This window comes from Camarhynchus parvulus, chromosome 4A (assembly GCF_901933205.1).
Source record: "Camarhynchus parvulus chromosome 4A, STF_HiC, whole genome shotgun sequence".
Taxonomy (NCBI): Eukaryota; Metazoa; Chordata; class Aves; order Passeriformes; family Thraupidae; genus Camarhynchus; species Camarhynchus parvulus.
The window spans coordinates 3592354-3608606 of NC_044600.1; the positions used below are offsets into that span (position 1 = coordinate 3592354).

General features: G+C 40.4%; 1 protein-coding gene across 1 annotated transcript in view; it reads right to left on the reverse strand.

Annotated features, from left to right (window-relative positions):
• KLHL4 (kelch like family member 4) overlaps positions 1-16253 on the reverse strand; it is a 75241-nt gene that overhangs the window by 48308 nt on the left and 10680 nt on the right. The gene's annotated exons all lie outside the window — the stretch shown is intronic.

Genomic DNA, 16253 nt, shown 5'->3' on the forward strand with positions numbered 1-16253 from the left:
GCGTGGTCCAGGTCAGTGCAGAATTGTCCTTATGTGATGTTCTCTTTAGTAAGCTTTAAAGTACCTGAAATAGATCATCCATTTCCCTGCAAAAGAGACAGCTTTTGTATGAACAGACCCACATTCTTTAACTCCAAACTAAACTTTCTTCTTCTTCTTCTGTGCTTGGTTGTGCTGTCATTCCTATAATGAATTCAGTGCTGAATTCCATAGCATGACTAAAGCCTTGCCTTAATTTATTTTGCTTTAGCTCGAGGCTTTAATATTATTATTAATATTTGATTCTTTATTTTCTCTCTCTTCCTGATTTTCCTCAAAGCCAGTTCTGCTATTTTTCCTCCATTATTTGCCCCTAGGCTGAAGGCACATTTCCTACCTTTGTAATTTAGCAGTGGGATATGAACAGAGCCAGGTGGAAATTCCTGTGTGCTACTATGTAATCCATAAACTTCCATTGCTAACCTATCTAATACAAATAATGGCATTTTGAATTTGGACTTCCCTGAATTGCTCGTTTTTGAAGCAAATAAGCATAATTTTAAAACTTTTAAAAATTCTTACTTAGGAAATTATATGATCTACCAGTAGAATCACTAAGTTTATTCAATTCTTCAGTCCTGTCAAAAACCTATTAAGTTCCAGTGGGTTCTCCCCAACACATAAATCTTGCCAGGCATCTCTTTCTTAATTACATGGCACAGGCTGTCAGCTTGCAAACGTTGTATAGTAAATTAAATTGTCAGAAATACCCAGTTTCAGGTGATTATTTGTGCTACTGAAGCTGTGCTGCACAACTGGAAGGGCTTTCTTGGCCACTTTTGGGCACAGCTTTCATTACTTACAGTTGTGGAAACATGTTTGTGTGGAGAGAAATAATCTTGTTTTCAACAACTACAGACTATTTGCTCTGTTTGATCAGCCATAAAAGTCAAGGTAATGAGATGCTTCCTGATATTTTTAAGTATTTGAGGTAGATTTCAATGTCTCACTTGTCTCCTTGTACCAAATCAGGTCTGTGAGGGTGTGCAGCTACAGATAAGAAATAATTCAATTCCTAGTAAGCAAAAGCAATCTGTTGAAAAATTGGGATTTTTCTGATGAAAATGCCAGAGTATTGGTCTAGAAGTTATAATGAGAATATGTACTGGGTACTTTTTCATTATCTTTGATCCAAAGCTCTGGGAGCCTCTTCAGAAATCTTTAAATGATTTCTTAGAAAAGCAATATTCCCCTATCTTTACTTTCCCATATATAAATTAACTTTATGCTCTCTGTGGCCCTTCTCTCTTTAAAGCAGAGACCAGGGAGCTGATTACCTCAATAATTAATTTGGCCTGACCCTTGTCCATGTGAATCACTCAGAAAGAAATACACTGGGGCAGAAAATATATTGACAATTCCAAGCAGTGTCCTTGCTCCAAGCCAGAGCCACAGGCCAAAATCTCCATTCTGTTTCCCAGGCAGGATACATCCCTGAGCTGAATAATTCCTCAAAAGAAAGTAATGCAATATTTCTGTCTCATCAGCACACTCTGATCATGGCCAGGGTGACTTCAGTGAGAGGTTTCAGGGCAGAATTTTTGATTTACTGGGAAATAATGCCATGGACCAGAATAGTTTGGTGCAACTGTTCTGCTATTTGTACTTTGTTCTTAAAATAAGGCGCTCAAGGAATTGTGCATCACTCTTCTTTGCCTTATAGACTTTTGTATTTCAGAAAATCTTGTTGCCAATTAATTCATCTGGGTAAATATCTATCCTGATAAAAAACTCGAGTTTTTAGTGAAAAGGCAGAATGTTGTGCAGTCTGTCAGGCTGTGGGGGTGCTTTCAGAAATGGCTGATACCAAAGGAAAACACAGTTCTGTAAAAAGCCTGATTTAAAGTCAGTCTGAGCTGGGAGACAGAAGAAACTCAAAGGTTTTGTATTTTCATCAACTGCTGAACTGGTAGATAATAATTATAGGTAGATAAAAACTATAGGTAGATAATTCAGGTAGATAATAACTATATTAGGGATAGATTAGTGATTCTGTCATGCATTTTTATTGTCTTAAGATCAAGACCATCAAAATAAATGGGTGTATTTTTGTGTTTGTACTAAAAAAACCTCCCAAAATCTACTTTCTTGTTAAACTTGTAACACAAAGTCTCCGAAGTTGGAAGATGCTTGTTTCCTTTTGGAAATGTGTCTCTCTGCAGCACTTACACTGTGTATAATTCATGTGCATTTTAAATACAAATATATATATATATATATATATATGGGGTTGCTCAGGGTTGTTCCCATTCCTTGGGGAGCCTGGGCAGTGCCCAACACCCTCTGGGGGAAGAACTTTTTCCTAAGATCCATCCTGAACCTCCACAGAGACCAAAAAGGAGCCTGCATTTAGTTACCCAATTTCCTAAACCACTCAAGACTAAATCTCACTATCTTTGGAAAAATTGGCATAACTTCACCAGTTTTGATGAATATTTCCAGTCTGCTAAACCATGACAGTGTCCACTCACACTTGGGACTGTTTTTTTTAACGTGGTGTGTTTCAGTAGAAAACATTCCTGAGCTTGTAAGAGATGCAGCGAGAGGATAGGTGGGAATGATTGACTTTGCCCTGTTAATCTGCTCTTAAAACTTCTCTGGTTCTGAGCATCCCAGGGCAAAACCAGACACAAACTCTTCCCCCAAGGTCCTGAAAAATCACCAGAGATGGGGAAAGGAGGAAGGATGGAGAAGGGGAAGCCAAGTGTCCCAAAGACATTTCTTCCTTATTTTTACACGCTCAAAATCTGCCAGTAACCATTGGAACCTGTGAGCACCACTCTGTCACTGGGATTTATGAGAGCCTAAAGCATTTACAGAGGTTTTAAAGACAGGCTCATTTCTTTAAATCACTGCAAACAATGTGTCTTTAAAAGTCCTCTGTTGTGTTCTGGTGTGTGAGGAACTTTATCCTTGAACTTTCCCCCAAGGACCGCGGAGTGTTGCTAAAATCTGCTCACAATAAGCACATTTGCAGATGTGCAGACACAGAATTATAGGAAATACAAACAGGACCCCTGTGTAAAGCAGAGCACACTCAGAAGCAGGGAGGGTTATGATTCAGGCACTTTAAAAGAGTTTTTAATGGCCAGTGAAGGAGGTTGTTTGCTTTAGGAGAGTACATACAATAATAATGCACGCACTCAGTGCAGAAAGAGAGGAGGCAAAGCAATTATTCTGCTCTTAGCTGATGTTATTTGGATAATGAACCACCTAGAATGAGGTATTTTGCCAAGATCCTTGTTTAAACACTTTGTCAGGCAATCTGAATTGTAACTCATGCATGAATCAGCCCTGATGTCTTCATTATTTTTTCCCCATTATGTCACTGTTGCAACAAATAGATCTCAGCGATCTCAAACTTTTGGGGAAAGCTTTATATACCCCAACATGAAATTGCTAAAGGCAACTTCCTCCTGTGTCTTGGGGTTTTACCATCCATGTAGTGACTAAATTGAATTTATAGCAGCAAGGCCACAGCGCTGGAGGATTTGCTGAGCAGAGCAAAGGTGAGACACAGGCAGGGCACTCATGGAAAAGGGAGATGGGCAAGGCAGAGTCTGGGCAGGGAATTCTGCTCTGCTGCTGCCCTGCCAGCTGACATAGGGATTATTGCATTTGCTTGACAGTGAACACTGGGAAAGATCCACGGAAATGTCCATCACTGAGAGGCTTTTGAAGATGCTGAGGATATTTCTTATCTGAAGTGTCAGTGATTGTTCAGCTGCATCTCTCATTTTTAGCTGGTTCTAAGTGTGGATGCTTTTTGAAGACTGAGTGGAAAGAGATTGACATTCCTTGGGAAAAAACCCTTTATATATTGTATTTCCCGGCATTCTCTCATATGTAATAGGATGTTTGAGTTAATGCAGAATGTTGGGGGTTTTTTGATTGTAATGTAGTTTAAGTATGTTGAGAACTTCGAGATGGGAATCGGAAACCCAAATTCAAAAGCTCTAAGAATTGAAATAAATGATAAAATTGTGCCATCAGTGCAGTTTGTGAATGACATTCAAGCTCCATTATAAAATTAACTCCTTTCTGCATTAATAAAACCTGTTTGATAGGTTCAGGGTTTTTTCACACTGCCCTAAATTTCATAAAATTAGGGCAACTATTTCTCCTGCTCACAACTTCCAGGGGAAAACAATTTAAAATTTAGTTATTGGGAAACTTCTGGTTTGGGTTCTGCTGAGGTTCCCAGGGGCACAGGGCAGTGACCAAAGGTGCTTTGGAAAAGCCACAGTAACAGAACTGCCTTATAAACTCTGCTGCTGTCCCTCGGAAATGGCGTTCTTATCTTCTGCATGCTTGACTAGAGGTATATAAGTACTGCATACTTGATTTTAAGCCAGGCAAATTCATAATGGAAATGCAACAATTTATTAGAAGAGAAGCAAATAGTGAGGTCAGAAAAGCTGGAGTAACAGCTCTGGAAGGAAATGCCAGAGCAAGGACTGACTGCTTCCTTCTATGTGGGATGGATTGATTTTCCTTTTTTATCCTTTTCTTTTTTTTCCATTTTTCCTGCTTTTTTTTTTCCCCTTTTTTTTTCCCTGTTTTTCCCTTTTTTTCCCCTTTTTTTCCCCTTTTCCCCCCCTTTTCCCCCCCCTTTTCCCCCTTTTCCCCCCTTTTCCCCCCCTTTTCCCCCCTTTCCCCCTTTTCCCCCCTTTTTCCCCCCTTTTTCCCCCTTTTTCCCCCTTTTTTTCCCCCTTTTTTCCCCTTTTTTCCCCTTTTTTCCCCTTTTTTTCCCCTTTTTTGTCCCCTTTTTCCCCCTTTTTTCCTAATTTTTCCTCCTTTTTTTTCCTTTTTTTTTTTTTTTCTTTTTTTTCCTTTTTTTTCCTTTTCCCCTCTTTTTTCCTTTTTCCTTCCTCTTCTTTTTTTCTTCCTTTTTTTTTCAGAGGAATATGGTGGCACATTTGCTTTTATTTAATACGATCTCAGAGATTTTTTGGAAAAGGACCTTGGTTTGAGATCAGCTTTTAAACTTGGGCTCCAGAATTTCCAGAATTTGGCAGCAGGCAGGGATGTTGCTGTGGTAACCACTATCTGAGGCTGTGCCGCTGAACCTGCTGCCAGTTCCCCATCAGCTGAACGCTGCAGGCACCCTCAGAGGCCACTGAATGCTCTGTCCTGGATCAGTTCAGCAGGCCCTGCCAAAAATAGCCTGGGACTTGGGAACACCAGCGGGGGAAAAAGTGGGGAGAAAAGTTTCCCTTTAGGGGTGAACGGATGCTCTAAATCTTGGTGGTGAATTTGCACCCTCCTGGTTAAACCATTGGGGGTTTTTCTGGTGAGCAGAGGTGGCTCACAGATATTTTCAGTCTGAGGGATGGTGATTGTTCTGGAATTCAGGATGTGCCCTCTTCCTTCTGCTGCCCTGGGTGGGGCTGGAAGAGCTGTCCTTGAGGAAAAGCTCCCAGATCCATCTCTCAGGGTGCCAAAAGGGAGATGTTCTGTGAGCCCCACGATGCTGCTGCTGCCCAGTTCTGTCTGTGCAATCAGCCAGCTGGTTGCAGTGAAGCATCCTCAGTCCAGCCAATTTTTAATATCTACACTCCTCAGTATCATCTGTTCTTTCTTCCTTTTTTATTCACGAACAAGCACAGTGCTGGTCCACAAAAAAACACCCAAAACTCTAAAAATGCAGAATTAATTACATTATTTGTGCTCATAGCCTCACATGCAAAACTTGAGGACAGCTTTCTGTATGTATGTTTGCTATTGCTTGGGAAATTTTCATCTCAGTTTTGGCATTCTGCTCTCCAGGCTCCTGAGAAGTTAACCCAAACACCTCTGTGCTCTGCATCACTCTGACTGCTTCCTAAACTCTTACTTTGTGTTTAGAAATACTTGTACTGTGATACACTTGTCAAAATGTTCTCAGAAAATAAGCCCCAACTAGAAATGCCTGTCAAATAATGCAAAACTGACAGCTTTAGTCAAATTAATGATGACTGATACCATTTGCCACAAGCATCAAAGCTTCCAATAACATTTTCTTCCTGGCAACAGGCAAAAATATTTTTTTTTTTAGTTGAATTACTTTTTTTCTATTTGGTGGTACGAAATGAACAAGGTTAACTTTGTATTTACACAAATTCTTTGTTATTTATTTCATTATCTAGCTAAATGTGGTGCTGTTTAACAAAATACCACACCCCTCATGGCATGAAATTTTCTACTCTACTCCTAACAAGCTGAAATATATATTTATGTGTAATGTATGTTATATAATGTGTGTATTAATACATTATGCATAAGATCCATAGTTTCATATAAGTTTATATCTAAAAATTTCCATATTTTAAAGTAACTTTGTGGGTGATCTGTAGGTGCAGGAGTAGTATTGGGAATTTATCTTTCAAACCTAGCACAAGATCACAGCTCAAGGCTGAGAGAGGCCTGTGCTCTGTGGCTGAGGCAGAGGAGACACCAAAGAGGAATTGCTGCAGAATTCCTGCTGGGTTACAGGTGCTGTTTAACAAATTCAAACACAACATTGATTCTGGTATGAAGGTATTGCAGTAGTGCAAGAGATTGTGAAATCCAGTGAAATTTCCTTTTTTAAACACTTTCAAACAAACGAAATGTGAATCCCACCTGAAGTTCATTCTACACTGAGGCTACAAACCTTAGTGATGAGCACTCCTTGCAAAAATTGAAATTTTTCCTCTGAGTAACTGAAGAGCAAATATTTTCAATGTAATTAAATTAGTTTTAGATCCTTCTGCAGGAAAAATAAAAAATCTGGGGGAAAATAAGTTTTGTAGTTTTGAGGCGTTTTTTTTTCAGTTGTGTTCTGGAAGACACCATGAAAATAGACCTGGATAGAGCCCCAAGGCACAGAGCTGAGGAGAGGAGCCAAATCCCCTCTGATGCTGCAGGATTTTGAGCTTGCTGGAAGTCCCAATCTCTGTGAGGGGGTCTGGATTTGGGCAGGAGCAGCCCAGGAGCCAGAGCTCCCAGGGAACACATCCATCCCATCCATTCCATCCCATCCATCCATTCCATTCCATCCATTCCATCCCATCCATTCCATTCCATCCCATCCATCCATTCCATCCCATCCATTCCATCCATCCATCCCATCCATTCCATCTCATCCATCCATTCCATCCATTCCATCCATCCATCCATCCATTCCATCCATCCATCCATTCCATCCATCCATCCATCCCATCCATCCCATCCATTCCATCCCATCCATTCCATCTCATCCATCCATTCCATCCATCCATCCATCCATTCCATCCATCCATCCATTCCATCCATCCATCCATCCATTCCATCCATCCATCCATTCCATCCATCCCATCCATTCCATCCCATCCATCCATTCCATCCATTCCATCCATCCATCCCATCCATCCATCCATCCATCCATCCATCCATCCATCCATCCATCCATCCATTCCAAGGCATTCCGAGTGAGGGGCTCAGCAGCAGAGCCAGGGCAGCTCCTGCTCTCCCAGGAAAGCTCCTTGCACTGAGGAAAGCAGCCAAAACAGGAGCCAAGGGCTGGCACGTTATAAATCACACTGCTCAGATCAGCCTTTCTTGGGTTGTTTTTTCCCTTTTTTAAGCATAATTTTCCTGATGTTTGCTGGAGTGGCTCACCTGCCAGCTACAGGCTGTTCCATAAGAGTTTTTTGTTTGTGCTTGTTAGCAGAGTGGATTTATGGATCCTCCTGGCTCCATTGGGCAGCTGGGGATCTAAGGGGGGGAAACAATCCATGGTCAGCTTGTCTTCCTTTAGCCCCTCTGAAGAGAGAGGGGTTTTGTCTTAGTCAGGATTATCGTACACCAGAATCCATGGAAAAACAAATGGAGTTGCTGTCCCATGAGAGCCAATACACACCTGCCAAATTCAAAGTTTAATGCATGTGTGATAAAGTAGAATGTAAACCCCATCGGCTGGTTTATCCTTTCAAATTCACAATTTCAGCTTCTGCAGCACTTCGAGGAGCTCTGGATCCTTATCCAGGGCACAGCTGGGAGAGTTACAGAGGAAAGGGGAAAGGCATCTCAGTGATTGCTGAGGAGAAAAGATCTTTCTCTCTGCACTGGGGTGAGCAAATTCCTGTCCTCCACACAGCCACTCCATCCATGGAATCAGGATCACAGAGCTGAGTCCTGTGGTCATGGAGAGTTTGACATGTCCCATTCCTCACCAGGCAGCTCCTTGTTTTTGGAGCAACAAAATGGAATTTTGCTGTTTCCCCGCTGAGCTGGGCCATGTCTGACACTGGGAGGTTTTCAGGTGCAGTAACAGCTTTTAGAGCAGAAAAAGGCTGAGGAGAACCTTGCCCTTGCACACTAAAGCAGGTGGATTGTGTCTTGGCGTAACATTTGCATTTCATTCTTTGAATAAATTAATGTTTTAAAGCGAATGCCCAAGGATATTGCAATTATTTTTGCAATTCATACATTTATGCAATGCCTATCAGAAAAGCCCCTGTTAAAGACAGGAGGTAATCTGGGGTAAATGTCAATTACTGCTGGGTTGTGTTAGGTCTATAGTGGATGCATTTGTAAGACATTTTAATATTTAACGTTTGAAAACTTGGACTGCCAGATTTCTAATGATGCTGCTACTGGTTCAGTTGTTTTTGTGTCTTCAAAAATTAAAAACATTTCAATATTTAAAATAACTGCACTGCTCATTTCAAGGCATATGTTCCTGCATATGTTTGTAGCTCTGCTTTTCTGAATGTGTAAGATTTTTTGGCATATATTGGTATTTCATTCTGAACCTGGGGGAATTAATGTTTAGAGTGACTGTTTGAATTCATTTTAGGTTTGATTGTTAAGAGCTCCTCTGGGAGTCAGGGAAGGAATCCCAAGGAGGCAAAAATGGAAACAAAGGTAGGAGAAGAAAGAAAGGCAGATGGTGGCAACAATGGCTTATCTTTTTTTAGATCATTTATTTAGTACAAAGGAGACTGCCTTAGAAATCCTTTATATACTCCATATTCATTTCCAGTGATAGAAATACCATATTTTCATATTCAAAACGCATTTTGAGCCATAAAATTTAGCTAATAAAAACCCCTGAATTAATTACTGCAACCAAAACCCCCTCTCATGGTCTTCTAAGGGACTGAGCATCTCAAATGAACCTGAAAATTAAACTCAAAGTTTTTCTGCTCCAGCAGAAAACTGGTGGTGCCCTTGAGAGATCTCAGATTATTTTTATTCATTTATTTCTTTGTTTTCTGTGATTTGCTGTTGAGTTTATTCTGTTTCTGTGTTTGAAATACGTGGGTTTTTCTTTCCCAAAGGAGCAATAGTTAACAGGCTCAGAGAGGAATAAACTCAGAGTGTCTGGTGAAGCTGTAGGTACAGAATGAACTGGTTTGGTTTTCCCCTGGCTCCAGTATTCTGTCACCTGCTCAATTTTGGTCAGCAGTACTAAATCAAATGTTAACCATGCCCCATTTGACAAAAAACAAATTATCAGTACACTTAATATTACCACACTATTTTCAAAGCAACCTGTCATGGAATCACTGCTCTGAAGAGAAAGTGCCCTGTATTTCTTTCAGCAGGGATTTTTTTCCTTTTCAAGTCTCTCCAGATCAGAATTAAAATTTAGCACATGCACATTTAGCGAAAATATTTTCATGTCAGTGTGTCACTCAACATTCCTTCCTTGTTAGCCATGATTTTTTTTTTTCCAAGTCACATCTCTAGATAAAAGGAAAAATCTCAGCTATCTTTTAGGATTCAGAAAACAGATTTCAGCTTTATTTTTGCATAAAATGAATTAATTTCATTTTCAACAAGTACATCTATATTCAGAAAAGCTGAATTTTTTTGGGTTACTTTTTTCCCAGGTTCTGCCTGTTCAACCAAAGGAACTCATTCCTGAAGTTGATCTAGAGTGGGAATTAATACAAAGCATGTCCATTTCCTATTAAATGTGTTATTCTTGCAGAGGAATATTTTCATCTCCAGATCACAGCAGAAATAATTAAAATTCAAGGCATTAACTATACTTTAATTAAACCCAACCATATTTCATAGGATTGTTTTGGCAGTATGAGGAAGAGTCTGTCTCCTCAGCAGCTCATGAGGTGCTTATGACAAATTATAAAGTCACTGAAGCCAAGGAGAATTGTTCCAGTCAATTAAGAGTGTCTGTGAAGGGGTAGCTGCAGTATGAAAAGAGGGAAAAATATAGTGGTATTTGAAAGTTTTCCAGACTTACACATTAAATTGGTTCTTTTTTCTCTCCGTGTAGTTTTAAGTCCATTGGTTTTGGTTTTGCCAGTAATTCTATTAACCTGTTAGACAATAATGACACTTCCACTGCTCTGTTAATTGAGATTTCTCTGAATGACATGGCCCAAAATGCTGCTTCTCTGTCTGAGAAAATGAGTCTAAAAGCAGAGAATGTACTAAAACTTGTGGCAAACAGTGTTTTGAAACTCAGTGGGCCTCTAGGTTTTTCTCCTTTGTCTTTATTGTTTTCTTCCTAAATATTTTTATACTCAAATGTAGATGTGATCTACAAATGTGTGTGATTTTGTGATTAGAATTGAAATTATAAGTTGCTTTATAGCCTGAAAAATATTAGTTAGAAGGATTTTTTTGGAGGGAGAAGGAGGTTTTGGTTATTTGGAGAGTATTTTTTTTTAACAGAATGTAGGCAGTTGTTAACTGCAAAGCTTTTTTATTATTGTGGGTCACACTACACAGCAGACAGGCAATTTTCTGTGACTGGGATGTGTGCAAGGAGGTCCCAGGTACAGCAGCTTCACACTCCTTACCTCCATGGTTTAAAGCCTATAGCTTGGTGAGAGAAAGACAAAAAATATGAATTAACTGCTCAGATTTGTACTCTCTTTATTTGGTTTTGATCTTTGTTTTCTAAAGCCTCTTGCACTCCTTGCTGTGCAAACAGCAGTGGGCACAGGGAGCACACCTGGAGGGGGCTGCTGAGGATTTTAGGCAGCAGTGCAGCATTTTACATCTTTTCCACAGGATTAATTAATTGTAGGCAGGAGTTGGGATCTGGCAGCTATCTGACTTCTCCTTCTACTGAAATTAGTGAGATGAGTAATTAATACTCATGGGACTACTCAAGGCAGGGGCTTCTGCACGGCAAAGAAATTCAATATTACTGAGGCAAACAGTGAAATGGACAGGTGATACAAAAATGTGTGAAGTGTGCAAAGTACTGACAAGGTATTGATCAGGTCATGCTTGAAAATCTGAGTTGGAGGAGTGTGTTTAACTTCAGTAAATAGGAATGTGTCTCTGTTTGAATCAGCATGGATCTGCTGGGGTATGTCCAGCAAATTTCATATTTCATATTTCTCTTTCTGTGTGGTGCCAGGGAAGTCCCTGAGCTCAGTTTGTTGGAAATGACTCTGTTAGTCCTGGGGATGGTGCCTCCTCTAAATGAGCTTTTCATGGGAAACAGAACTGGGCACTGCCAAAGGTGTTTCTTATCAGATTGGCATGCATATTTTGTGACTCTATATAAAATGTTTTTAGGGCATGTCAGCCCCATTTAGAGCCTGCTATAACTGTGTGGAGCTGCTCAAGTTCCAGCTGAGTTTAGTCTTTAGTGCCTGAGCAGGGTCCAGGCTGGATCCACATCAGGGATCCTCCTGAAGCTGCCCCAGGATGAATGCTGGGGGTGAGCCATGCCACAGAAAGGACACGTGGCTCAGCAGAGTGTTTGTCACAGCTCACTAAACCCTTCCTGCTCTTCAAACTTCCAAGAAATTCCTAATTAACATTTGTTTACCAGCTCATTATAAACCTTGGTGGCGTGTGACAATGACAGCAGGGGGATTTGAGCAGTGATGCTCAGTAATGGGAATGATCCCACATTATTTCACTGTAATCTTTCATAAGAGTCTCAGTTATTTCCCAAGTTTCTCATACCTGGCAGTACTTAATGGTAAGTCTTGGCTCTGTTCAATGGAACTGAGCTTTCTAAGTGGAAATTGCACAAAAGATGCAAATTGAACTAGAGCTTTGGATTCTGATATGCTTTTCTTTCTGCGCTATTTGCATGAACCTGCCATGTTGTTGAACTTTGATTCAGTCCTTTTGTATGAGACCCTTAGTTTTAAAAAAATCTATTTTATTTAGAAGGAATTGATTAGCTAAGAGAGGTCAACCTATGCTTTTCAAATTGATCAATGATTTAACCTGTTGTAATTATATTTTCTGCAATTATACAGCATGGAAATGCCATTATATTACATCACATAAACACCTTCTAAAAGGTCATTCCATCATGCTTTGCTAATTTAAGTACAGTTAGTGAACATTTAGAACCACAGCAATCATTAAGGTTGGAAAAGGCCTCAAGATTGAATCCAGCCTTTAAACACCCACTAAACCATGGTGTGAAGGGCCACATCTGCTCATTTTTAACACCTCCAGGGGTGGTGACTCCACCACTGGCCTGCTCAGCCTGTTCAGTGTTTCACCACCCTTTCAGTGAAGGAATTTTTCCCAACCTGGCCAGAGTGGAGAAGGTCCTGCACTGAGCCTTGCTGCCACCTTTGTCACCTGGGGCCCTGAGGCTGCCCCAGAGCTGCTGCTGGGAGCACCAAGGCTGTGGGGCTGATCCCTGGATGAATTCACTTGAGAGTTGGACTTGATGAGCCCCGTGGGTCCCTTCCAACCCAGAATATTCTGGGGTTTGATGCCCTTGGCTGCTCAGTGCCCAGGCTGCAGGGGGGTTGGTGACACTGACCCTGATGCTGCAAACATCTGATGGTGGCACAGCCCTTCCCTGGAGAGGTGGATCTCCACCAGGCCAAGGACAGCGCAGAGCAGCTCCTCACACCTGGGGGATGCTGTGGTCGCTCTGTTTGGTAAGAAAAACAAGCGCAAATACTGCTTTTCCCATTCTGGGCTCATCTTTAATGAGACTGGTTTTGGGTACTGCAGCTACCAACGTTGGTACCAGATCATTCCTTCCTGGAGGCCAGGTTAAAAACCACCCACTTCAAAAGCCCTGGCTATGGAATACCCTCATAAACTCTGAAATTTTAATAAAGAGAAAATCAAAACACATGGCCTGGTTGGATAGAAGTTAAGATTTTGAGCAAAGCTTTTGAATCATGAAGGGTAATTACAGGGATGAACATTTAAGTCTCATTTTTTGTGGCTTAATATACGATTGCTTTCTAAAACCCTTTACCAGACTTCTCAGAACTGTTTCTCTGCTGGAGATAGCTCCATGTTTATCCCTGACTTTTAATAACTTTTTCCTTAATTCTGTTGCCTGTACAGTGGAAACAGACTTTGTGGATTAATTTGGTTCCAGGCTGCTTTTCCTGCTCAAGTCCTGTTCTGTTTCCCCTTCAAACTGTAAAATCTCCTGTTTAAGTCATGTACTGAACACAACATTTCCCATGAAAGAAAGCTCAAGGCTGCTCTTGGAGGCAATGTGAAATATTGAAGGGTGAAAGGGGAATGCTGAGAAAGGAACTGCAGGCAGGGGTGTGAGTGGTTTGGCCACGTGCAACTGGAGAAAAGGCTGGTTTGGAGTGAACATGAGAGTGTGTGAGCAGCACTGCAGTGCCTCCTTGGACATGACTCAGAGGGCTGTCGCTGTTTAATTAGACAGGAAAATTGTGACCCAGTCATGGCATGTGCCTTAGAATAACAGGAGTTGGAGCAAATTGCAATGAATATTAGAGCTGTTGCAGATGGGAAAGAGAAGGAGAAGTTTGAAATTACTTATTTTTTTAAATTAGAAAAGATGGGGTTTTCCCTTTCTTCTAGTGTATGAATCATTACTATTTCTTATTTAATTATTTCAGCCCTTTTCTCCCTCCTGGAACTGTCCCTGGTTGCTTTGTTTCCTGGCCAAAGATAAAACTGCCTGTGAAGCCAGCAAAGCCTGTTAAATAAGCTGTCAAAACATGAACTGTTTCATACCTTGGAGCTCAGTAAGGAAGCCAATTTTATACAACTTAAAAATGAAAGTCTCTCAGTGTCACCTTGTTGGAAAACCTGGAGATAGACTGCACAGAGCTCCTTTTCATTATGATGCACCTGTAGGCAATCCAATTTCTGTAAGGGATGGTGGAGGAAACATCACGCTCACAGCAAAACTGCCATGATAAAAGGCAGGGCTTTTTCTTCAGGAACAGGTTTTAAATTAAGATGAGAAGATTCTAAATGGGGTTCGTGGTGTTAGAGAAGGATTTGGGTAGATCTGTGTCAGACATCCTTCGATGTGGTAGAGAAGCCTGAGATGATTCAGAAATGTGAGAAAATAGCACCTTGAGAGAAAACTCGAGTACTTCAGAGCAAGTGTTCCACTTTCTGTCTTTGCAGCCCTCTAGCAAGGGCTTTCTTCTGAAGTCTGACTAAAGGCAGCTTTTTATTTGATGAGAGTTTCACACTAATTCAATTACATGTGCAAGCTGCATTCCATTTGCACACATGATGGTGTGAGAACTGACTGAAAGGTGCAAGAATTAAATAAAGAATTAAATACTGGTTTGAAGTAGAGGCAGCAGGTTTTGTATTTCAGTAGGAATAGTTTCATCTTAAAGCTAAAAGCTCTAACCATCAGTTTTTCCTAAAAATGCAGAACCTAACCCTGTTCACATGAAAGTCAAGGGGCAAACTGAGAATATGGTTTTTATTTAGATATTTGACTCAAGAAAGTTTGCTTAAATGTCTCCAAGCCAGAGGATACTAACATAGAAACAGAATATTAACAAAAGGCACTTTTTAAATAATCAAATGCTAGCAAAAGCATTATCACTTCAAACTGTGATAAGTGTACCAGTCTGTCTGTGCTGCAGCAGTAATGAGTGCTGACATCTTAGAAAAGATCTAATTATAGAGCAGGGATTCCGTGCAGAAGTTTTGACATTTTTAAATACAAAATAATATCATTTGGGGTAAAAATGCAAAGGGTAATGTTTTCTTCAAAACAAATGTCTGAATTAAAGTTGACATTGGTGTTTAGAAAAGATATCTAAAAGGAAAGAAACTTGCTTTTGCCTGCTCATGGGAATGTCAGCAGAGAGTAAGGGACAAAGCTGGAAAAGAAATAATGAATGTTACCCCTTAGGAGGGGAACAACTCAACTTTCTAGAGCATCCCAGAACTAAACTCGTTCTAGTTGGGTTTGGCTATTCTAAGATGCTCACAAAAGTACTTGGTAGTGAATGAATATAGCCTTTAGTCCCACAGCTCAAAGCACTGAAAACAACTCTGTTTGTTGTTCTAGAAAGTATCTAGATGCCAGTACTGTCATTAAACCATGTGCTCAAATATGGCAGTTTTTCCAGAGTATTTTTCAGGGAAAGGCCTATGTAGGGTGTTTTGTTGGTTTTTTTTTTAACCAGTAGGATCTGATTCAAGATTGGATTTGACATGGAAATACATTTATCCAATGTTGCATCTGAGGTGGGAAGAATTACAGAGTGACTGATGAGCAGCACTGAAAGTCTTATCTTTGTTCTATAACCCGAGGGCCAAGCTACAACTCTCCATTTCCCTTCTTTTCTTATCTGCTCTCATCTGTCATGCATCACAGTGTCTGATTGATTACTCATTTTTTCTGTACATTAGGCATGCACACAAGCACCAATAATTATTGAATAAATATGTGTTTACAGCTCCTGCTGCCTGCTTTTAAGTGTCTCACAGATATTTCCTGCTCTGCACATCCTCTTGTGATATGTGATAAGAAGGAAGGTGCATAAGAGGAAAAATAATTGGCTAAAGTGCAAAATGAGGTAGGAGTGCAAGCTCATTTTGAACCTTGAGGGAATTTATTATTAGTTATATAAGGCTTGGGGGTTGGAACTTTGCTGTCCAGCACATTTATAACATCTGGGAAAAGGACTGGAGTTATCAGTTGTTAACATTTGGAGTTATCAGTTGTTGACATTTCCTGGTGATGCTGAGCAGCAGATTATCACACTCAGGCCCTGGCAGTGAAGAATTGTAGATTTGAACAAAAAGTTCAGTAATAAAATAAAAGGGCCCCTGAGATTCAGCGCAGAGAAATGTCAAATGATGCACTGGTGGAATGATGGGCTCTGAGTTGTGCCCAAGAGAGACATCCTGGGTTATCATTATAATGCCATGAAAATGTAAAACTATGTCCCCTCCCTCAAAAAAAAAAAAAAAATTAACTCTGGGGATGTTCAGCTGCATTTGCTGTGCTCTTACAGGATTTCCTGATGTCAGATTGTGGTCACTGAGAGAGG